The 25,849-nt window shown below is 43.5% G+C and overlaps 1 protein-coding gene across 3 annotated transcripts in view; it reads left to right on the forward strand.

Moving 5' to 3' along the window:
* The window catches only part of NCK2 (NCK adaptor protein 2), an 89,277-nt gene that overhangs the window by 44,151 nt on the left and 19,277 nt on the right, over positions 1 to 25,849 (forward strand). For 2 of the 3 annotated variants that reach the window (XM_040336450.1, XM_040336447.1), the window contains exons 2-3: positions 5,397 to 5,464; positions 25,024 to 25,250. The gene's annotated coding sequence lies outside the window, so the exon portion shown is untranslated. The remainder of the gene's footprint in view (positions 1 to 5,396; positions 5,465 to 25,023; positions 25,251 to 25,849) is intronic. The other variant, XM_040336448.1, reaches the window with a different exon arrangement.

The following is a 25,849-nucleotide window of genomic DNA, read 5'->3' on the forward strand; positions in this document are numbered from 1 at the left end:
TTCTAGGAGCATAAATTACACATCTAATTTGTTGACTACCTATTACACTTTTGAAGGCCCTAGAGCACCTGGACAATGGAAATGCCCACAAAGTGACCCCATTTTGGAAAGCTAACACCCCAACATATAATCTATGAGGCATAATGAGTCTTTTGAACGATTCATTTTTTTCCAAACGTTTCTGGAAAATGTGGAAAAAAAATGAAAACGCAATTTTTTTATGCAAAGTTGTCCATTTATAAGATATTGCCAACACATAGCCTGTACATAGCAAAAATTACACCCCAAAATACATTCTGCTGCTCCTCCTGAGTATGGCGATACCACATGTGTGGGACTTTTTCACAGCCTGACCACATACAGAGGCCCAACATGCAAGGAAGACCAACCGGTGTTCTAGGGACACATAGCATACACATGACAAGAATTACACACCAAAATACATTATGCTAAGCAAAGGGTAAACAAAAAATGTACCTGTGGTTTTAGTAGCGCAGTTGTCCACGGGACGATAGCACTGGTCCAGGCAGCAGGCAGGGACTTGGTCAGCAAAAGAAAATGCAATTGTCCAGGCAACAGGCATGATGGCATAGGTCCTACAGGCAGCAGGCAGAAGTAGGGCCTCGTTCAGGACAGAATGGGGACAGGGGTAGAGGCTTCTCCCACCCAAATCTCTTTGAAGCCTCCGGGCAACCAGACCCTAATCTAGAATGAGAAAACAAAAACAATAGTTTTCTTCATCCAGAAAAACAATTCTGGAGCCCCTCACATGTGAGACCCCTGTGCTTTGAATCCCACTAGTCCACTGGCAGGGTAAAAGATCAGTCCAAGAGGCAGGCAAAAAGAATGGTCAAACGGTCCAGGGTCAGTTCCAGATCAGGCAGAGGTATAAACAGAATCGGTAGGCATAAGCGTGGTCAAATAACAGTCCAGGGTCAGTTCCATATCAGGCAGAGGTATAAACAGAATCGGTAGGCATAAGCGTGGTCAAATAACAGTCCAGGGTCAGTTCCATATCAGGCAGAGGTATAAACAAAATCGGTAGGCAGAATCGTGGTCAAATAACAAGCCAGGGTCAAATACAGAGCAAGCAGAGGCATAAGGGGTGTAAAGGTAAATGGCAGGAAGTGACTAATAATTTAGTAAGGAATGATAACGGCGGAAACAGCCGCCTATGCAGAGGCCTGGTTGGGAAGGGCATTGGGCACAATGAAAACGGGTGTCTCTTCTCACTCCATCTTTGGAGCACACCCGGCATTTTTTTTGGGAATTTCGGCCTGTTGGTCCGGGAGGGATTTTATCTGGGAAGTGGCGCTCGTAGAGTCGGCTTACCACATCGGATCGAATGGTTGCTGGTGGGTTGCTGGTGTATAAAAGGGCAGTGGTGATTTCCTCCTGGAAGTAAAGGTAGGATTTGGGTCTTGGAGTGGATTTTCGATATAATACGTACGTGTTGTATATGGCCAAATTGAATAAGTAAATTGAAACTTTTTTATACCACTGGTATGATCGTCTTGTGGAAAGGTAGGGCTCGATCATTTGATCATTGAAATCGACACCCCCCATGAACTTATTGTATTCGTGGATACATTTAGGTTTCTGGATTTGCCCATTCCTCCTTCTGATGGTAACGCATGTATTGTTGTGGATGGTAGAAAGCACGTACACATCCCTTTTGTCCCTCCATTTCACGGCCAGAACTTCCTCATTGCGTGCACTCGCCGTCTCCCCTTTTCTTAGCTTCTTGGTGACGAGGCTTTGAGGAAAGCCCTTCCGGTTCGACCGTACGGTGCCGCATGCGGGTGTCTTCTTTCTATACAAGTTTCGGAAAAGGGGCAAACTTGTGTAGAAATTGTCCACATACAAGTGGTAGCCTTTCTCCATGAGCGGGTTTAGGAGTTGCCAAACAATTTTCCCACTGGTTCCTATGTAGTCTGGGCAATTAGGGGGGTGTAGCTGGCTGTCCTTTCCTTCATATATGTTGAAGGCATAGGTATATCCGGTGGCACGGTCACATAATTTGTAGAGCTTCACTCCATAGCGGGCCCTTTTGGAGGGCATAAATTGCTTTATGCCGAGCCTGCCAGAAAATTTGACAAGTGACTCGTCAACACAGATGTTTTGGTCCGGGGTAAACAACTGGGGGAAAATTTGGGAAAAATAATCTAGTAGTGGCCGAATCTTATAAAGTTTATCAAAATTTGGGTCATCTCGGGGAGGGCACTGGGTATTGTCACTGTAATGTAGGAATCGCATAATCATTTGATATCTGGACCTGGGCATTTTTGAGGAAAAGACGGGCATGTGGTATATGGGGCGTTTTGACCAATATGAACGTACTTCGTTTTTGTGGTTTAGTCCCATACAGAATACGAGGCCCAAAAAAATTTTAAACTCTTCCACTGTAAGGGGTCTCCATTGGAAGGGACGGGCATAATAGGATGTGGGGTGACTGGAAATAAATTGTTGGGCATAGAGATTGGACTGGGAAACAATTGAGGAAAGCAAGTCCTCAGTAAAAATTAAACTGAAAAAATCTATTGGGGCAAAATTTTCTGTGTCCACTTGGACTCCTGGCTGGGCAGTGAAAGGGGGAATGTTGGCTTCTCCTGAATTAGGAGGAAGCCACAAGGGGTACTGAAGGGAATAGGGAAGGCTGGCATGGGACCTACTGGTACGTGACCTTGCTTGACGAGGTGTTGCGGTTCTGGTGGATGGCACAGCGGTGCTGGTGGATGGCACAGCGGTGCTGGTGGATGGCACAGCAGTGCTGGTGGATGGCACAGCAGTGCTGGTGGATGGCACAGCAGTGCTGGTGGATGGCACTGCCTCCTTAGCAATACGCCTTCGTCTGGCGGGCGGACCCTCTTCCTCCTCTTCTTCCTCTTCTTCCTCTTTCTCCTCTTCTTCCTCTTCTTCCTCCTCTTCCTCATCTTCCCCCTCTTCCTCCTCTTCCTCATCTTCCTCCTCTTCCTCCTCTTCCTCTTCACTGCTAACTATCGGCTCATAGTCAACATCAGATCCGGCGTCTGACCTTGCGGAGGAATCCGAATCGCAGAGCTCCCCGTTGCTCTCGTCGGCCGCAATAATTTCGTATGCCTCCGTAACTGAAAAAGATCTTTTAGCCATGACAAAAGATGGCACGTGGCACTGATGACACTGACAGGTGGCACTGACGGCAAATGGGACTGGCAGATGGCACGGGCAGATGGCAGATGGCAGGTAGCACTGATGGCAGGTGGCACTGATGGCAGGTGGCACTGATGGCTGACGGCACGGGCAGATGGCACTGATGGCAGGTGGCACTGATGGCAGGTGGCACTGATGGCTGACGGCACTGATGGCACGGGCAGGTGGCACGGGCAGGTGGCACTGGCGGCAGGTGGCACTGATGGCTGACGGCACTGATGGCACGGGAAGATGGCACGGGCAGGTGGCACGGGCAGGTGGCACTGGCGGCAGGTGGCACTGGCGGCTGACGGCACTGATGGCACGGGCAGGTGGCACGGGCAGGTGGCACTGGCAGATTGCACTGGCAGATTGCACTTTTGGCAGGTGGCACTTTTGGCAGGTGGCACTGATGGCAGGGGCAGGTGGCACTGATGGCAGGGGCAGGTGGCACTGATGGCAGGGGCAGGTGGCACTGATAAATGGTGGCACTGATGGCAGGGGCAGGTGGCACTGATAAATGCACTGGCACTGGCTGATGGCACTGGCTGATGGCACTGTAAGGTGGCACTGGCAGGGACTGTGGGTAGTGTTATGTCACTCACTTTTACACACTGTAAACGGCTTTCTCTCCTCACACGCGGTCTGTGTGTAAGGAGAGAAAGCCGGCGATGAGAGATGATCTCATATGTTTACATTTGAGATCATCTCTCATTGGACGGCTCGATCGAGTGCTGAATGGCCGCTGTGATTGGCCATTCAGCACGATCTGTGATTGGCTGTGTCCGAGGGACACGGCCAACACAGTTTTCTGCAGAAGCGCGATCGCGGGGACGCGCTTCCAGCAGAGAAACGACAGGCCGTTTAAAAACGGCCACTTGGCACTTCAGGTCCGCGCTGCAGACGTATTTTTACTATAGCGCGGATCTGAAGTGGTTAAAATATACCACTTACATGGTCCTAGTTTCTCAAGCTGTGCTGCAGTTATAAGTTCTGGCCCGGAAAAACAGTCTTTAATATTTGTTGGTGAGGGTATCCCTATATTGGGTTATTTCCCTCCAGCCTAAGCTTTTAGATGTGGCTATATCTGTGCTCTGAAATTTTAAATAGCGGTGTTTTATATATGTTGGGTTTTTACTCTGCATATGAATTTTTTATCATATCCTCAGATTAAATTGCCTAGGCCTGTCAGAGTTTCAATTTTTACCTTAAAAACGACTCTAACGCTGAGTTCACACTGGGTTTAAGAACAGGCGTTCGACAAGCGGTAAACCGCCCCTCAAACGCCTATGCACAAGATTCAATGGACAGCACATTATGCTGTTCACATTACAAAAGCTTGAAGTATTAGCTTTGCTTCAAAATTGAAGCTTCATGTCGAGTCAGGAGGCAATGAAACTTTTCGGCACCTCCCATTCAAGTCAATGGTAACGCTCTGCAAGCGCTTGGTAGGTATTTTAGGCGTGGTTAAAATCTGTCACTTTCCGTTGTGGAGCAGTTTTAACGCTCATCAAACGCTAGGAATCCGCACATGGGGCCTTTAGGGAGCGGTTTAACGCTTGTAAAACGCCCCATTCTAAAGCTCATTGGTGCCTGTCTGATGCCCATACTAACACTTTACAAACGCTATAGGCATGTTTGTTGAGCGTCATAATTTAGCAAGTATGAACAAGCCCTTACTCAGAATACGGGCTCAGTGAAAAATACAATACACTTTTTTAATTTTAATGGTAAGGAAGTGTTCCTACAAAGTTCCTTACCCTTTTGCCCTCACTTTTAAGTAGGTCCCCCAGTAGGCCCATTTATTATGGATTTTTATTTTGTTTGTCCTTGTGTGAGAGGTTTCTCCTTGACACCTGCTTTGATTGGGATTCAGCTCAATTGGAATACAGACAGCAGGGAACACAATTTTTGTAAGCGTTATGGCTTCTGTCAGATTTTTATTGCTGTGTCTTCAGTTCCTGCCAACATGAAGGGTGTTGGGCAGAATAGATATTAAGGTGAAGCTTTTCAGTGGGAATGCAAACGGCATTTAATACCTGACGCAGATCCCCCCATTTCATCCAAAGATAACAGTTTTGGATGCTAGAAATGGGCATTTTTGTTTAGTAAAATTGTTAGCATCTTTGGTGTTGGCAGAATATTTAAGGATGAAAAGCACTAGATATATGTATTTAGCTTTGCAAAAATTCTTATATAATATTTTTTTTTCTTCCCCTTTTTTCTAGAGACTTGCCGCTAGATATACTGCAGTCTAGTGGATCGTTATTTTCTGAAATTCGTCAACCCTTTGTATGTAAGTACTGTAAAATGTTCTTTATGAATCAATGTATTTGCATTGTAATGTATGAACTTCTCTTGGAAGTAATAAGTTGCGATAAAGAAATGACAATACTGCAACTTAAAAAACAAAAACAAAAACCTGCAAGACAAAGGCATAATGAGCTAGTATGACTAGCATACTAGCTCATTATGAATTACTTGCCTTGGATCAAAGCCCCCACAGCGACTCTCGTTCCTCCCATGTCTTTATGGACCTTGCTTGTGCACTGGTGTGCAGTCATGTTGGAACAGGAAGAGGCCATCCCTAAACTGTTTTCACAAATTTGGGAGCATTAAATTGTCCCAAAATGTCTTGGTATGCTGACACCTTAAATGTTTCCTTCACTGGCACTAAGAGGCCAAGCCCAACCCCTGAAAAAAAGACCCACACCATAATCCCCCCAATTGTTTTGGACTAGTGCAAAAAGCAAGGTCCATAAAGACATTGATGAGTGAGTTTGGGGTGGAGGAACTTGACTGGCCTGCACAGAGTCCTGACCTCAACCCAACAGAACACCTTTGGGATGATTAAGTGCGGAGACTGCAAGCCAGGCCTTCTCGCCCACATCAGTGCCTGACCTCACAAATCTACTTATGGAAGAATGGTCAAACATTTCCATATACACACTCCTAAACCTTGTGGACAGCCTTCCCAGAAGAGTTATAGCTGCAAATGGTGGGCCAACTTAGGATTTGAACCCTACGGACTAAGATTGGGCTGCCATTAAATTTCATGTGCGTGTAAAGGCAGGTGTCGCAATACTTTTTGGTAAGACCCCTTTCACACTGGGGCGTTTTTCAGGCGCTTATGGGCTAAAAATAACGCCTGTAAATTGGCCCCCCCCTGCAGTTTGTGTGAAAGCCGAGTGCTTTCAGACTAAGGCAATGCGCTGGCAGGATTAAAAAAAAAAAAATACTGCAAACAGCATCTTTGGAACGGTGGGTACACCGCTCCTCCACTGCTCCTTCCCATTGAAATTAATGGGCAGCTGCAACGGCACTTTGCGGGTGGTTTTAACCCTAGTTTGCCGCTGGCGGGGGTTAAAAGTGCCCTGCTAGTGGCCGAATACCTCCGCAAAAAACGATGGTAAAGCACCACTAAAAATGGTGCTTTACTGCCGACAACGCCCCTGCCCCAGTGTGAAAGGAATCTTTTTATAGTGTATGTATGTATGTATGTATGTATATGTGTGTGTGTGTGTATATATATATATATGTATGTGTGTGTGTGTGTGTGTGTGTGTATATATATATATATATATATATATATATATATATATATATATATATATATATATATATATATATATATATATATATATATATATATATATATATATATATATATATATAAATAATTTTTAAGCATTCGTTCTATTTTAACTCCTTGTCTACCAAGATACTTTTTCAAATGTCTTGGTACCCAAGGGGTTAAAACAAGCTCACAGCAGCCATAAGCTTAGAATTGATTTTTTTCAGCCGACTCCCAGCTTTCATGTGAAAGTGATCCTTACAAGTACATTGATAGTGTGTGTGTTTGTTTTTTTTTTTATTTGCCATTTCGGGGGCAGGTGCAATTGTAAGGCTTGGTATGTTTATACATTTATTTAACACAACCCTATCTTTATAATTTACCAAGAAAAAGTGTATTGTGTTGTGTTTGTGTGAACTAAAATTAATTTTAGCATATTTTGTCCTAAAAATATGCATTGATAAACATTTGCTAAAATATCATGCTATACAAATTCCACCATTTTATTTTTATTTGTTTTTATAAAATTGTTAGGTGTTTTAAAGTAATTTTCAAGTGCTAAAATTGTAAACTAATTGCCCTGGTAGAAAGATGGATAAGAAAAATTACATGAACAACTTCACAATAGTGTTTTTTTTTTTTTTCCCCCTTTTAAAAAGTGTGCTCTGTCCTTGAATGGTTGGTTCAAAATGACATATTTTAAAATGTGCATGCTATTAGTGTAGCTTACATAGGGTTTTATAATTCAATGTGAATAGTGATTTTTCATACACTGAGGGCGACATTGTTTTTACATTATGACTTCACGTGAGCTGTGTGCTGGAATATGTCATCATCTCACCATATTTATCAGCATAAAACTTTAACAGGGATGTTTCGGGAAAATAACTTTCCACGGCCCCCTGCACAACACACACCCCCTCCCCCCCCCCGGCACAACACACAGCCCCCTTTCATTATAAAGCCCCCCCCCTCTTGCACTATGGGTCTCCTGGGACGGCGCTGCCCGCATACTCTAAAGTTGAGAAAATTTCGCTGTTAGCACCTTCTCATACACTGCTCTTCCTGTGTCACTCTTTTTGTAAATCATAGCTTCTAAATACCTTCAGTAACGCCGGACCCGGTCATGTGACTACCCTACTCTTTCAGTGATGGTCAAATGGCGGCTCTCCTCCAATCAAAAGCTAAACTTGAGGAGGAGGCGGAGTGGGAGGAGGAGAAGCAGCCACAACGAGCAGCGTTAATTGAGGGATTTGGAGGCTTAGATTTACATTTAGGCCCCTTTCACAGTACTGCGACTTCGCCGCGATTTGCGGCCACGATTTCCGGGAATTCCTGTGTAAGTGTCATCAAAATCGGACCAAAGTAGTGCAGCAGCGTTGAAGTCGTGCTAATATGAATAATTGTCATTGGAAATCATAAACAAATTGTCATGCTACTCTGTCATCACAAATTGTGGGACAAGTCGTATAAGTCTGAAAGGGGCCTAAGGGTTACACGGGGGAGCGGTATAGGACAAAGGGCTAGCAGTAATATTTTCTGAACTTTAAAGTATTCTGGCAGCACTGTCCCACGGCCAGGAAAGGCGGGGCAGCCAGCCTGACATGCTCCCAATGGGGGGCACCCAGGCGGACCGCCCGATCCCCGCCCCCGTTGGTAAAAAAAAGCAGATATTGGCGTATAACACGCAGGCACGGTTTACCCTCTATTTTCAGGGTAAAAAAGTGCGTGTTTTATACGCTGATTAACCTCTTGACCACCACCCCATGTCAAAAAGACGTCCTCCTTTTTAAAGTTGAATATCTCGATAACGGCAGCAGCTGCTGCCACAACCGAGATATTCATCTTTGCAGGGGGCGGTGGTGTACACGATAACGGCGGTCTCCGCGGCGGATTCGCCGCGAGATCGCCGTTATCGGTGGCGGGAGAGGGGCCCCCCCCCCCTCCCGCCGCTCTCCCGCGCTCTCCGCCGCTTACCGGAGCCGTCGGTAGCGGCGGAGGGGATCCGATGTGTCCGGCAGCTGAGCGGGGACGGGACTGAAGGAGAAATCTCCTTCACCCGTCCTCATAGCTCTGCTGGGCGGAAGTGACGTCAAAACGTCAGTCCCGCCCAGCCTCTTAAAGAAACATTTTTTTTTTTGTCATTTGAAAAAATGACTTTTTTTTTTTTATTTTTTTTTTTGCATTTAAGTCTAATTATGAGATCTGAGGTCTTTTTGACCCCAGATCTCATATTTAAGAGGACCTGTCATGCTTTTTTCTATTACAAGGGATGTTTACATTCCTTGTAATAGGAATAAAAGTGATCAATTTTTTTTATTTTATTTTTTTCAGTGTAAAAAATTATAAAACGAAATAAAAATAAATAAGAAAACCAAAAAAAATTTTTTTAAAGCGCCCCGTCCCGACGAGCTCGCGCGCAGAAGTAAACGCATACGCGAGTAGCGCCCGCATATGAAAACGGTATTCAAACCACACAAGTGAGGTATCGCCGCGATCGTTAGAGCGAGAGCAATAATTCTAGCCCTAGACCTACTCTGCAACTCAAAAAATGCAACCTGTAGAATTTTTTAAACGTCGCCTATCGAGATTTTTAAGGGTAAAAGTTTGACGCCATGCCACGAGCGGGCGCAATTTTTAAGCGTGACATGTTGGGTATCATTTTACTCGGCGTAACATTATCTTTCACAATATATAAAAAAATTGGGCAAAATGTATTGTTGTCTTATTTTTTAATTCAAAAAAGTGATTTTTATCCAAAAAAAGTGCGCTTGTAAGACCGCTGCGCAAATACGGTGTGACAAAAAGTATTGCAATGACTGCCATTTTATTCCCTAGGATGTCTGCTAAAAAAAAATATATAATGTTTGGGGGTTCTGATAAATTTTCTAGCAAAAAAATTGTGATTTTCACATGAAGGAGAGAAGTGCCAGAATTTACCTGGTGGGCAAGTGGTTAAATACGGTATTTAACATGGTTCTTTGAACTCCAGCATGTAAGCACCGGTAACATGTCCGCTAGTACAGCAAAGAATGGTGCAAGACTGCAGCAGCCAGTGTTGCATTGTAGCTCTACATATAGCTATGCCTCGGCACCAAAACACCATATACCCGTGTATGACATGAAGATGACTTCTTTTAACCCTTTGCAGCGTAATGCATTGCGTGTTCACCAGGGGCGGATCCAGAGTCTAGTCTCGGGAGGGGCACTTTAAGAAAACAAGGTGTTACTTACGGAACTGAATTTAATGTGTAATACAGTGTACAGAGGTCAGTAGTATTTAGGGCAGTGTGCAGGGAACAGTAGAGCCCTCGCTGGGGGGTCAGGAGGGCATACACTGGGGGGGGTATTGGGGGGGGGATCAGGAGAGTATAAACTGGGGGGGGCAGTCATAATCCTTTTAATGAGTTAAATTTCTCACTTGTCATGAAAAGATCTGTTTTGTCAGCTAACAGAACCTCTATGCTAAGCTGCAGTAACTCGGCAGACTCAGCATAGAGGTGCCTGTAAACAAATCCACACTGTAATGCAAGCAGCAGAGCTCACCTGCAGGAAATATTCCTCTTCCAGACGAGCGTCTTCTCAAACCAAAAGTCCATAGTATTTTACTAGATGGATATTTTACAGCAGTCTCCAAGAAATCAAAACAATATGCTGAGACATAAAAGTATACAGCCAAGAATATAACATGAATTTTCAGGCGACCAAATTGGCGGTTGTCAATAACCAGCACCAATAATCGGACAACTGTGAAACTCAAAACATTAGGCGGGTATGTTGTTCCATCAGAGATAGAGTAAGAATAGAAGACTAGTGGGAAGGATGGAAGCGACCAGATGGTACAGTTGGAAAATCATGAAGTTAATGCGAAACTGAAAAGCACAAGTTATTTGTGTTTTTGCAGACATCTGCCATCTTTAGGAAGACCTCCTTGTCCTCTTCACATGTATGTTGCTGAGCACATTGCGCTTCTGTGCTAACCAAACCGATATTCCACTGGACCATAATTGCATACCTCCCAACTAGAGCTGCACGATTCTGGCTAAAATAAGAATCACGTTTTTTTTTGCTTAGAAGATAGATTTTCGTGGCGTAACATCTTTCAGATTCTTTTATTTTTGTCATATTTTATTTATCTGTCCCTTTATTTGTGTCTGCTATTTCACTATTGCATTGTATTTTTTGGGAGTATTCACTTATTATTGGTGCACACTGTATTTCATATGCTTGTTTGAGCCCCTCTTTGCACGATCAGTTCATGTTGTATGTTAGTACATCGGTTTTCACCCATTTCACTATTTAGGTTCTTCAGCCCCCAGTGGTTCACTCACTTATTCTGAGTTTTTTTTTTTGTATCACTTCTTTAGTTCACACAGCGCAGATACTATTACCTTTATCATATACCTTCACTTTCTGGCGAGGACAGATCATCAGGTGTTTGCAGCAGTGCCCCCTATTTGCAGCCCCCGATAGCGCAGGAGCTTCACCTACACATCTTTCAGATTTCAATTTTTCCCCAAAAAATTGCATTTGAAAGACCGTTGGGCAAATAGTGTGACATAAAATATTGCAGCAATTGCCATTTTATTCCCTAGGAGCTCTACTAAAATATATATGTTTGGGGGTTCCACGTAATTTTCTAGAAAAAAATATTGATTTTAACTTAAGTGTCAGAAAAAGATTTGGGGGGATTAAACTTCCTGTATTTACACACAGTTTGCTCTAAGAAGGAAGTTGGTTACAATGTCTCATGTTACAAACTTGGCAGACTATTTTTTTTTCTTCTTTACACAAAGAAGTTTATCCCTTTTTGATCTAAGAAGAAAGCATTAGTTACAATGTTTCCTGTTAAGAACTTGTCAGACTGTGTTTTCTTTTGACAGCTGAGTGAGCAGCTAAGTCTCTCCACTTGTTATATGAAAGAATCTGCAAACTCTGCATTGGAGATCGTCAGAGGGGTTGAATCGAGATCATGATTTTTTAACGATTAATTGTGCAGCTCTACTCCCAAACCATATATAATTTCATGGAATTGTCCTGGTATTTCAACAAAAACCTCCTGGGCTCCTGCGGAACCTGGCTGAGTCCCGGAGGCCAGTGCTGGACCAAGCGTATCAGGCAAACAGGCAGAACCCAGAAGGAAGGATGTCAGGAAGGGGGTGTGGATAATTGTGCTGGCAGAGTAGAGGAGGATTTGTGCTGGGGGGTTGGAGGTCTGTTCTAGGGGTTAGGATTGGGGAAAAGAGGACTTGCTATAAGGGGGACACGTGCACCACAGTTCACTATATCTCCCTAACGTGTCCCTCATTCTCAGATTCTAAATTTGGGAGGTATGTAAATGCCATCTTGCATTGACATGTGCCATATGCTTACAACCATGCATTAACTTGAAGAACATCTGTTCTGTGTTAAGATCAGCAATAGCTATCCTACTATGCAGCTGCCACACATATCGGATAACACTTAGCCCAAGATTAATAGGTAGTATTGTCTTTTTATTGTGTGATTGAACCCTTTACCATGCCTGTTCTCTGATTATGTGTGCAGTCTGTATGTATCTTGTGCAGAGACTAAAAGGGGAATTTATCAAAACTGGCGCATACAGAATTTGGAGCAGCTGTCCATAGTAACTAATCGGCTTCTATCTTTTGCTTGTTCATTAAGGTTTGAAAAGGAAGAAGCTGATTTGGTTGCCATGCACAGCTGCTCCAGATTCTGGCTGCTCCAGTCTTCAGCAGGGTATACACATCAAAATTTGTCTGGTACTTCTTTCTGTTCAACAAAGATGGTCTGATGACCGGTTTCTGTCAAACAGTCCTGCTGAAAAATCAGCATTCACTCAGTGCATGCAGCCAATGGCTGCAACACTGATTTGTGTGTTCTGAGGGGTGTAAAGTCTCTGCTGTCGGAATACAATACCGCTGCAGAGGAGATTCCTGTATCAACATTACTTGGCGATGTCTCTTCTCTGCAAGATACCTGAGATGCTGAACAGCGCACTGTGTGATCCATTGAACAACCCCACCTTGTGTCCTAACTTCTGCTGAACCTTTACCTCTTTGCTCCTCCCATGAACTTCCTGATTGAAGCCATGTCTCTGCACTTCCTTTTAGACAGATTTTTGTGTTCTCTTCAGCCAATATCTTGCTCTCGTCTTCCCTGCTGCCGTTCATATTGTGCTACCACTTGTTATCGACCCTTGGTTTGTTCAACTGCTCTTCTGCCTGATTCCAACCTGCAATTACTGGTTACTGACCTTGGTTTGTTTTTTCTGTGTGATTATCTGCTTCTGGACCCTGGCCTGCTCACCTCCTGGTGGGGTGATCCTGAAGACCACAACCTGGTTCTAACATGCAGAAAAATCTATCTCCACCATCAGGAGCTCTAGTGAACACCGGTTAGTACTTGGACTCTGCACCTCAGGTGAGCCCATGTCACCCGCCAGTGTGACTGCCTGTGTACCTATCCTGCTGGTTGGTAGTAGTACTGCTATAGCAACTGGTCTTTCGATCCTGACCCCTGATCGTGGCAGAATGGTCCTGATGAGTCCAAAGTCATTTTTGATGATTTTTATAATGTCATCTTTGAACATATTTTTACTTTTGTATTTGCTACTATCGCTAAGGGAACTGAAAAGGCCCCTATGTGCTAACGAGTCCTCGTTTGTGGAGATCTAGGAGCCCTTCATCTAGGATCTCCTTCTGCACCCAGTATCTGTGTCAGGAGTTACATAGTTAGGCAGGTGGAAAAAAGACACAAGTCCATCTAGTTCAACCATACAAATAAATATCATACAATTCCATATACACAATTCTATACCCACAGTTGATCCAGGGGAAGGCGAAAAACCCCAGCAAAGCATGGTCCAATTTGCTACAGCAGGGGAAAAAAAATCCTTCCAGATTTTCCCTGGATCAACTTTACCAAAAATGTCAGTATCCAACAGGGTGGATTTGATTTAAATCACTAGTAAAAAGGCTTGAATTAATTCAACTTGATTTAAATCATAATCTTTAAAGAGCAACTGTCATCTCTGTCCCGCAGCGGCTCCTCCTCCTCTGACCTGCTGTTGACTCACTGACAATCCCGTTCACTTTATGCGGCACTTTATGTAGTGTACATAGATTTGTAAAACACTTGGATAAAGAAATATTCCCAAACTTTATTATATCTCATGGCTACTGTGAAATTGTGTGAATGCATCAATGCAGTGCATGTTCTCTCATGTTCTCTCGTAAAAGGGAAGGAAAAAGGGTAAATATTGGGCATTGAACGGTCATCTCCAGACATTATATTTATATATACATACATACATACATACATACATACATACATACATACATACAGTGGAGATCGACCGTTTGGGCACCCCAGGTAAAAATTTGTATTAATGTGCGTAACTAAGCCAAGGAAAGATGGAAAAATCTCCAAAAGGCATCAAATTACAGATTAGACATTCTTATAATCTGTCAAAAAAAGTTAGATTTTATTTTCATCATTTACACTTTCAAAATTACAGAAAACAAAAAAATGGTGTCTGCAAAAGTTTGGGCACCCTGCAGAGTTAATATCTTGTACTGCCCCCTTTGGCAAGTATCACAGCTTGTAAACGCTTTTTGTAGCCAGCCAAGAGTCTTTCAATTCTTGTTTGAGGTATCTTTGCCCATTCTTCCTTACAAAAGTTTTCCTGTTCTTTGAGATTTCTGGGCTGTCTGTCACACACTGCTCTTTTAAAGGAGTTGTAAAGGAAAAAAAATGTTTTTGCTGAAATAACGGTTTACAGGTAGAGACATAATAATTAACTGATTCCTTTTAAAAAAATTATTAAAAATAGATAAAAATCAATCATATAATGTACCTGCAGTTTATAGTTTCGTTTTTGCATGTTGTTTCCTGCTTCTGTGATGTAGAGCCACAGAGCCAATACAGGGCAGTGATGGTTTGGGAAAACGAAACTGATTGGTGCTGTGGGGTTTTAGACACACAGTAATCTCACCTCCTTAATTAGTGACCACAGAGAGAAAGCTCCCAGCACTGTGGTCATCAGGAAACACAAAGAGATCTGAGAAGAATTACAGCAACTTGAGAGCAAAAACTAACAATGAGGACATGAAAACAGCACTGCATTAAGGTAAAGGAAGCTTTTAAGATAACATTTTTTTTCCTTTACAAACCCTTTAATGTCTATCCATAGATTTTCAATTATGTTGAGGTCAGGAGATTGTGAAGGCCATGGCAAAACCTTCAGTTTACGCCTCTTGATGTAATCCCCTGTGGATTTTGAGGTGTGTTTAGGATCATTCTCCATTTGTAGAAAAAGGGGGAGAGTGGGAGCAAGGGAATAGTAGCTGAAGCTAAACCCAACGTTACCCACTCAGTTGGTTTGAGGGGACTATCTCGGTAATGATAAAATACAATAAACATAAGTATAAAATATTTATTGAAATATAAAATGCAAAACGGAACACTTGTACAGATCCATGATTGGTCGAGGTCGACTAGTTTTGCGGGGTTACCGCTTCGTCAGGACAGCCAATCTATACAATAAATAATACAATAAAAAACACAACATGTAATATACATTAGCAAGGAATATATAATTCAACATAATTACTAATATAGGCTTACCCGATGGGTCAATTGTTAATGCACGTAACCAAGCGGCCCAGGGGGGTTCCCCCCGCGGCGAACAGGGGGATAATTGATCGTGGAAATCTAGATGTAAACAAGAATATATGTATATTGTCATACCTGTATGTATGACCCCAAGGAACCATATCCTGGCAGGGTGAGGGAGGGGGGGGGAGGGGAAGAAAAGAGGGAAAAAAGGGAGGGGGGAGGGAGGAAAAGGAGAGGGAGGAAAAAGAGAAAGGAGAAGGGGAGGGGAGGAAAAAAGAAAGGGGGGCAAAGAAAAGGAAATGGAGGAGAAAAGCAAAACAAAGAGCTGGGAAAGGTTGGGGAAGAACCTGAAGTGGAAGGGGGGGAGTGAAGGGAGAGAAGAAAAGAGGAAAGAGGGGGGGGGAGAAAAGAAAGGGGGGAGTGAGAAAAGGAGGGGGGGGGGAGAAATGCCAGCGAGTGGTATCGAGAGGGGGTTACAAACTTACCATGGTGTGATCCGTGAGATATAACTCGGCCATGGTGAAGGAGGATTCCTGGTGGAATACGGGCAGAGGCAGGAAAAGGACCGTGGGCTGTGGGGATTTACTGAAAGGCAGAATGTGTGGGGATTTACAAGGGGCATTAATAGAATGTCCAATAATACTAGTGAGACCAGTATTGTGTCATCAAACGGAGGCGACAATTGCAGGGTAATGCAAGGACTGGGGGATAGAATAAACTGCACCCATAGAGACCCCAAAAGTGCTACCGATCACGTCCTGGACTAGCAATGCCCTGCCATCGGGCCACCAATGGACAGGTCCACGCTGCTGATCTAAGGGCCAGACGGCCATTAAATGAGCTATCCCAACCCGTAGACGCCAGCGAGAAGCCGCGTCATGACGTCACCGGGTCAGTCTCCCCGCACAACGCAAGTGCGCAGGCCCGCACTGCTATGCGTGTGCGATCAGCCCGAGCCAAGGGGCGAGGAGCCCCAAGCTGAGGAGGAACAAGGGGGGGGGGGTGAGCCGGATACGGCACCCCCACCAGGGGAGACACAAGTCCGCCGCAAATGGGGAAAAAATAGGCCGTCGGGACCGTACCAATTGCCCAAGGGGTAACTAAATAAAAGGGAAATGAAGATTAATAATATGGTGAAATATGAGAAGTAATAATAATAATCAGTGGGAGTATAGGTCAAGATTGAAACCCTATAGGAAACACGTACCAGTGATCAAGGGATCGTGAATAAAGGAAATAAGGAAGTGAAGGAAAATATAGGAATATAAAATTGGAGAACTAGATGGGATGATGGTACGTTTTCATTTATATTATATTTTTTTCTAAATGAGGGTATACTCCCCCTTTTTATCAATTTGTAGAAGCCATCCTCTTTAAAGCGGTAGTTCACCCCCCCCCCCGACACATTTTACCATCGAGACAGGCATTGTAGCGCGAGCTACAGTATGCCTGTCCCGATTTTTTTAACCCCGTACTCACCTTGTAGTCGTCCATCGTAGATTCCGGCTCCCGCGGGGAATGGGCGTGCCTATGGAGAGGGAGGATGATTGACGGCCGGCCCTGGCACGTCACTCTCCCCGAAGACAGCCGGAGTAGGTCTCGGCTCTTCACGGCGCCTGCGCACAGGCTATGCGCACGCGTCGTGAAGACCAAGCCTATTTCGGCTATTTCCGGAGAAGCGTGACGCGCCAGAGCCGGCCGTCAATCATCCTCCGTCTCCATAGGCACGCCCATTCCCCGGAATCTTCGATGGACGACTACAAGGTGAGTACGGCGGTAAAAAATTCGGGACAGGCATACTGTAGCTCGCGCTACAATGCCTGATTTTAAGGTAAAATAAAAAAAAAAAAAATTTTTCCCGTCGATAGGGTGAACCCCCGCTTTAACTTCAGCTTTTTCACAGATGGCATCAAGTTACCATCCAAAATTTGCTGAAATTTGATTGAATCCATTTTTCCTTCTACTCGTGAAATGTTCCACGTGCCACTGCCTGCAATACAACCCCAAAGCATGATTGATCCATCCCCATGCTTAACAGTTGGACAGAGGTTCTTTTCATTAAATTCTGTGCCCTTTCTTCTCCAAACGTACCTTTGCTTATTCCGGCTAAAAAGTTCTATTTTAACCTCATCGGTCCACAGAACTTGTTTCCAAAATGCATCAGGACCATTGGCATTTTTATAACGATCAGTGCTGGAAAAATACCACTGGCAGGGAAGGGGTTAACACTAGGGGGCGGGGAAGGGGTGAAGTATGTTCCCTGGGTGTGTTCTAACTGTAGGGAAGTGTCCGAAGTATCCGCCATAATGTCGCAGTACCGAAAAAAACCGCTGATCGCCGCCATTACTAGTAAAAAAAAAATATTAATAAAAATGCCATAAAACTACCCCCTATTTTGTAAACGCTATAACTTTTGCGCAAACCAATCAAACGTTTATTGCGATTTTTTTTTTTTTTTTTTTTTTTTACGAAAAATATGTAGAAGAATGCATATCGGCCTAAACTGAGAACATTTTTATTTTCATATATTTTTGGGGGATATTTATTATGGTAAAAAATATAATTTTTTTTTCCAAAATTGTCGCTCTATTTTTGTTTATAGCGCAAAAACTAAAAACCGCAGAGGTGATCAAATACCACCAAAAGAAAGCTCTATTTGTGGGGGAAAAAAAAGACGTCAATTTTGTTTGGGAGCCACATCGCACGACCGCGCAATTGTCAGTTAAAGCGACGCAGTCCCGAATCGCAAAAAGGCTTAAGTGGTTAATCTTCTCTTCTCAAGAGTGAATAAATTCAGTTCCTCTAATCTTTCCTTATAGCTGAGCTCCTCCATGCCTCTTATCAGCTTGGTTGCCCTTCTCTGCACTTTCTCCAGTTCTCCGATATCCTTTTTATGAACTGGTGACCAAAACCGAACTGCATATCCCAGATGAGGTCTTACTAATTTGTACAGGGGGAAAAAAAATTCTCCTATCTATCTATCTCGAAACCGCAGCTTGGCATTGCATTCTATTAGGCTTATGATCTACCAAAACCCCCAGATCCTTCTCCACTACAGATCCCCCCAGTTGTACTCCCCCTAGTATGTATGAAACATGCATATTCTTACCCCCTAAGTGCATAACTTTACATTTATCAACATTAAACCTCATCTGTCACATAGTCGCCCAATTAGACAGAGCATTGAGGTTGGCTTGTAAATTGGCGACATCCTGTAAAGACGTTCTTCCACTGCGTAGCTTGGTGTCATCTGCAAAGGCACAAATTTTACTTTTGATCTCAGACCCAATATCATTTATAAAGACATTAAAAAGTAAGGGTCCCAGCACTGAACCTTGGGGTACACCACTGATAACCTTCAACCATTCAGAGTAAGAATCATTAACCACAACTCTCTGAATTCTGCCTTTCAGCCAGTTTTCTATCCATTTACAAACTGATATTTCCAAGCCTGTAGACTTTACCTTACACATGAGCCGTGTGTGCGGAACTGTATTGAACACTTTTGCAAAATCCAAGTATACCATGTCCACAGCCACGCCTCTGTCCAGGGTTTTACTTACCTCTTCATAAAAAGAAATCGGGTTTGTATGACAACTTCTGTCTTTCATGAATCCATGCTGTCTGTTGCTTTTAAAATATATATATTTTTTCCCAGCAAGAACTCATGTATGTGGTCTTTTATTAACCTCTCCAGTATTCTCCCAACTATAGAAGGTAAACCAACAGGTCTATAGTTACTTGGTAAAGACTTTGTTCCCTTTTTAAATACAGTCACCACATTGGCCCTATGCCAATCCAGTGGTACTATTCCAGTCATTAATGAGTACCTACAACATAGATACAGTTCTGTGACCTGGAATTGCTCAGAGCTGCACGCTTCTGTGTTTAGTCTCACCAGGAGATTAGGACAGCTTGATGTTCTGAAGCTCTATGCTTCAGTCTGGACTCTCAAAGAAACAAGGTGAGCCCTGAGAGCAGGTGGGGCTGCTGCATCTTTAGTACTACTAAAAGGCGGAACTGATCATGTGACTTTGCAGCTTCCTGGATCATTTTCTCATAAAGGTTTACAACAATATAAAAAGAAAAATAACCTGTATTTGCTAATTAAATGCGGGCTTGTTTTCATCCCTTTTTACTGAATCACTTTAACACCGTTACAGTAATAAAAGGGTTACCTATGCACAAGATTTGATCGGTAACTAGAATGAATACCAGACAAATCCTCTTCCACTCCCATTACTGCATTCTGTATCTACCTTGGGAAACTAGAGCGATCACCAGGTGCTGCAGTTTCACACACTGAACTTGCATAAACGTACTCTCAGCATGGGGCACATGTACAGATGGCAGGTGAGAATGGGTTAAGGAGAAGACGTGGCATTAGAGGATAAGCTTTAAGATTCAAAATGGTAATGACAATGGCTGCTTGGGCTATTTGTGACTATTAAAACAAATACTCTTTAGCAGCTAATCGGTGTCCTTGCCTAAAGCACAGCTGAGGCAGAAATGAAGAAAAAGAAAGAATGTTACATTTCGTAATGGCAACAGCATAGTCGGCATGCAGACCTAAAGCTGCTTCTTCGGTCTCCTTCTCCCCCCTTCCATGGATACCTCCTGTGCCCTGTTTTTGTAGGGGAAAACAGAGCAGTCTTGTTTTGGAGGTACCTCCCATTTTCCATGGGTACCTTTCCTTTGCTTTTTACACATTGGTATTATTGGAGGCTGCCATTTTTAGGTTTATTGTATGGTACAGACAATTCTGTGACGTTATACATTTTACAGAGGATTGAGTTGCCTCAATTTATTATTGCGTTTTTATAAATATTTTAACCAATTTATAATTTGGGTTTCTGTTCTGGGTAACTGGATTGAGTACTGCCTTTTTTTCTTTTGTATAGTACAGAGACTTTCTGTACTCTCATTAAACTTTCTGCTGTTAGAAAATTGTGTGTGTGCACATTTTTGCAGAGTAGACGTATTCTCTTTCCTGACCTCTGAAAAATGGCCACAATGTTCCTACCACATTCATGCGCACACTAGGGGCAGTTTGGTAGTATTCCTACCTAGTGTTAGAGGGTGAGAGGAAACATGAACGTTTTGGAAGTAACATATGCAATTTACACGGGTAGTATCAAAGGTAGGATTTGAACTCACAGCTGCAAGAAAAGTGTATCCTAAGTGTATGTGCAATTCGCCATGGTGTTACCAGGGATGTATAAATAAAAAAAAATAAAAAACATAACTGCTTGTCCAAGGGACTGAATCATGGTTTCATTCTACTTGTCCCTCATGACAATCTACTTGTTCTGATGATATAAAAAAAACAATGGGGTGCCTCTAGAGGTCCTTGGGTATGCCGCAGGATCATGGGAGAAAAAGACTGTCAGATGAGCCCGATCCCCTGCCGAACTGTACAACGGCACTGTGAGGGCGCTCCCCCAGCAGCAGCAAAGTAAAGGGAGGGGCAGTGTGCTGTGCTCTCTGCTTCCCCCTACAGTGCAGTACCCGGCTGTGTGAGGAAAGGTACTGTACTAGAACCTTTTTAAGGGCTTTATATGTGTGTACGAGTACCAGTAAGAATTACACCCCTAAAAAGTGTCAGGAACGAGCTCGATTTTGTGCGTGTTCCGCGACGCACAGTAACATGAACCAAGCCTTGGACAGGGGTGCCTCCAAGACTGAAAATACTTTTCAAGGGCGCCCTGACTGAAAAAGGGTTGAGAAACACTGGTGTAGATAACGTAGACTTATAGTGAAGGAAAAAATTGCGCTACTACTAACAATCAGCTGCCAGAATCGGCAATAAAATCGCATACAAATATATAGGACAAGGGGGATACAGTGCTGAGAAATGAATGAACCCCAGATGTTAAATCTGGGAAAAAAGTGCAAAGTATCACACTGCTGCACGGGCATGCGGGATCCTCCTCCTTCTGAAGGATGTTCCTGAATGTCCACTCAAGAGGAAGCGCCCACCTGACCGTATATGTACAGTGGGAGGTGGTTAAGGTGAAAAATGCTGAGGGTTTACAACTCCTTTTTAAGCTTTAATTTTGTACTTTGTACCCCCTGCATTATATATATTATACATGATATACCATCCATGAAAGTTATTTACAGCACCACCAGGACTCTTCCCAGAGTGGGTTGCCCAGCTAAACTGAACAATCGGGGGGGGGGGGGGGCTTAGTGTGTATATATACAACACACATACACACATCACACACACACACACACACACACACACATATATATATATATATATGTGTGTGTGTGTGTGTGTGTGTGTGTGTATGTGTATATATATATATATATATATATATATATATATTATACACAATTACAATTTTTTATTATTAGAAAATATTTTGAGTGGGGTTTTCTTAAATTTGACTGCAAAAGTACAACTTCACATCATCACAGTTTGTTACAATGAGCATTGGTCTAGACTAGTGTAATTATGTGTCTGCTAATCTCTCACATTCCATACGGCTAGTAGTTAATGAGTATTTACAATCCAGGACCTGATTATTTGGGCCACAATGTTCTTTGCCTTTTAACACGTTAATGCTAGCTTTATGTGCTGTGGTATCAACAGCATGTTTGGCGCGCACATAAGACCACCATGTCTAGTACACATCCAAATATGCCTGTAAATACTGTTAGGCTGTATTTTTTTTGTTGTGTAGTTCAGTGGTCGGCTCTTTTAAGAGTTCCACTTTTGCTGTTTTCATGCTGCTGCTTTAGTTACCTATGATTTATGGCACCTATAATTAACAAATGCAAAGTAAAGAAACAAAGTTTAATTAATGCTTGTGATTGGTCTGTGACTCCTATCTTCAGATCATAAAGGTATCAATGTGAAATTGCTCCTTGTGGTATCTGCTGGAAATGTCCTATGTGAAAGCCTAAGAGCCGGTTCACACAGGGGCAACGCGACTTTCAGCGCGACTTCGGGAGGCAACTTGAACACGACTTGGGTATGAATCCCAACCCGACTTGCAACACGACTTGAAGTTGCCTCCAGGAGGGGGAACTCGATGCCAAATTTTAAATAAAAAACCTGTATGGGTTCCCCCTCTAGGAGCATACCAGGCCCTTAGGTCCTACCGCTGTGACGCCCCCCCCCCCCCCAAATCCATACCAGACCCTTATCCGAGCAAGCAGGCCGGTCAGGAAAGGGGGTGGGGACAGGCGGTCTGCATGCTCGGATAAGGGTCTGGTATGTCCCCCCCCCCACGCCGTTTTTTCGGCGTAGGGGGTTCCCCTTGAAATCCATACCGGACCTAAGGGCCTGGTATGCTCATGGAGGGGAACCCATGCCAGTTTTTTATTTAAAATTTGGCGTGGAGTTCCCCTGTGGGAGGCAGGGGTTTACCTTGGAACAGGTTCACACTGGGGCAACCTCCTGTAAAGTTGCCTCACTGTGAACGGGGATCCGACTTGGAGGCGACTTCCATTGAAATCAATGTGTACAAGTCGGATTGAAGTAGTACAGGAACCTTTTTCAAGTCGAAATGACTGCAGTAGTGTGCATTAAGACGGCTCAATTTACTTGCATTCATTTCTTCATGCAGCACGACTTGAGGCGACCTGAAGTTGGATCCAAGGTCGCCCCTGTGTGAACCGGCTCTAAAGTATAACTAAAGGCAAAAGTTTTTATTGCTGTCTGCCTCATTAGGAGGCACAGACTTCACATAAGTAAAAGAGGGGAAATCTTTCAACAGTGACACTAGTTCTGGTAAGGTGGGGGGTCTCCAAGGGATTCTTTTAATTTTCAGGGCTTTCCTCTCACTTCTTGTTTTGAATATGGGACAGGAAGTGATGGAAAATCTCTGAAATGGGACACAGATGGCAAAAAAAAAAAAAATCTGACTGGTTATAACCAGGGCTGTGGAGTCGGTAGATAAATGTTCCGACTCCTCAGTTTTATGTACTTCCGACTCCTCTGTATTAATATGCGAATGTATTTTATACATTCCTTGAGGGAAAGAAACGCAACCTACCACAGGACTACTGGCTGGGAAGACAACAGTCTACTGTATTGCACAGTTTAAGCAAAAGACAAACACAATGAAAACAAAGTTTTATTATTATTTTTTATTAAAGCGGGGGTTCACCCGTACATAACACTTTTTACCCTTAGATGGATGCTCGTTTTGTCTAGGGGAATCGGCTAGTTGTTTTAAAATATGAGCTGTACTTACCGTTTACGAGATGCATCTTCTCCGCCGGTCGCATCCATCGCGTCACGATTTTCCGAAAGAAGCCGAACGTCGGTGCGCAGGCGCAGTATAGAGCCGCACCGACGTTCGGCTTCTAGTGACGCGATGGATGCGACTGTCGGAAGCCTCTCTGAAGACTGTCAATCACGAAGGAACGCCCGCTTTGAAGACCCATACCCGGAAGCGACGGAGAAGATGCATCTCGAAAACGGTAAGTACGGCTCATATTTTAAAACAACTAGCCGATTCCCCTAGACAAAACGAGCATCCATCTAAGGGGAAAAATTGTTTTATGGGTGAACTCCCGCTTTAATCAATCAAGTGGCTGGATAGTAGCAGCAGGCATAAACATCAGGAACAGGATCTTTACCAGTTCAAAAATACAAACCACATTATTTGGTTGTTTTAGAACAAAAACAAAACATAGGGCAGTGGGAGGATCCAGGAAGGGTCATTTATTCTAAAACATGATTTTCCTAGGAGAATCCCATAGTCATGTTTAAAGTTTAAGCTAACAATCGGAGTTTACAAGTTTTTATAGCCTAAATGACAGCAGTTTTTCCAATGGTTTACAGCTTCAGTCTTGAACTATTGGCCCTCCATTCCCTTCACTTATACAAGTGTCTCACTCTCTAGTCCTGCAAAAAACATATTTATTTAATCCCTTATCAGTGAGAGGCTAGGTTACACATGGACGCTGCGTTCCCTGTAAAAGCAGAACACAACACTATGGAAAGTATAAGTATTGCAGCTCCTAATTGTGCGTTGCGTGCCATATAGTGAAGCACATGAAAAGCATGCTTCTTCGCGGTCACTTAACGTGTTTGTTTTGCGGTTACGTGAGGCACTGCATGCATTGGTCTTTATTCTTACAGTAGAGAAGTCATTAATTATAACTTTTTGTGAATTGGGACATTTAAACTTGCTTTTTTTTATTTTTTATTCCAATCTAAATTTTGTAGGAGTCTGAGTCGGTGCATTGTTTGCCGACTCCGACTCCGACTCCAGGTACCCAAAATTTCCCTCGACTCCGACTCCACAGCCCTGGTTATAACCCTCTCTTACCATATCCAAAATTAAAAAGAAAATGTTTTGCCTATAGCTCTGATTTAATTGCAGCCTTTCCAGGTAAAGAGCGAAGTATTTGAAAGACATACATAGAACCTGCCTTACCTACCAAAAAAAATCTATCTATCTAATTTTACTGTATTGGTGTATAACACTCACTTTTTTACCCTGAAAATAGATTGTAAACTGTGCCTGCGTGTTATACTCAGGGGGGGGGGGGTGGAATGTTTCCCCCCCCCTGAAACGTGTGTGTGTATATGTATGTATGTATGTATGTAATATATATACAATGTCATACAGTCCTGAGTAACACAGCATTTGCCGTACAGCAGTTCTTTCTTTTTACTTGATTTTTCTCTGCTGCAGGTAAGCAACACAGCCCAGTCACCCGTCGCCTCCTGGCCCCTAGCCTGTGAATGGACAGCGAATGAGGAGCAACAGACTGATGAGGTTTACTCTGCGCTCCTTCTGTCAGCATATACCTTGTTAGCACGGGTGAATGCAGGACGTTAATTTGCCTCAAACACTGCCATTTCTTCTTCTATTGCCACTGTAAAGTGAATTACAAAAGGCAGAAATCAAGTTAAATTCAGGTATTCTAGTTGCATTTAAAACAGATTTGTTAGATACTGTATCTTCTAGTAGAACCAGATGATTGCACTGAAAACCCCTCCTCCAGTCAAAATTGTTTTCCTATTCCTACAGTACAGGACATATCATATTGTCTTTTAACTGGATTATATTAAAGGGGTTGTAAAGCTTTGTGTGTTTTCACCTTAATGCATCCTAGTGTGAAAAAACACCTTACCTCCACTGTGCTGCTCGTTTTTCACGGAGTGGCCCCGATCCTCGTCTTCTGGGGTCTCCCAGCGTCTGTCTCGGCTCCTCCCCGCAAGAGCTACCCCCCCTCTAGGTTGCACTCTCCCAAGGGGGTTAGCTTGCGGGCGCACTCCTGTGATACAGTCGAAAGCCGTACAGAACCGTGGTACAGTCGGCAGCCGTAGCCCCCTGGCCCGCCGCGTCAATGAGGATTTGATTGACAGCAGCGGGAGCCAATGGCTGCGCTGCTATCAATCATCCAATGAAGACCAGAGAAGCCAGCGCGTTCACGACGCAGTATTTTCGAGGACTCGGGTAAGTAAACGGTGGGCTGGGGTGGATGCATTAAGGTGAAAAAACACAAAGCTTTACG

Source organism: Rana temporaria, chromosome 2 (genome assembly GCF_905171775.1).
Source record: "Rana temporaria chromosome 2, aRanTem1.1, whole genome shotgun sequence".
In the NCBI taxonomy this organism is placed as follows: domain Eukaryota; kingdom Metazoa; phylum Chordata; class Amphibia; order Anura; family Ranidae; genus Rana; species Rana temporaria.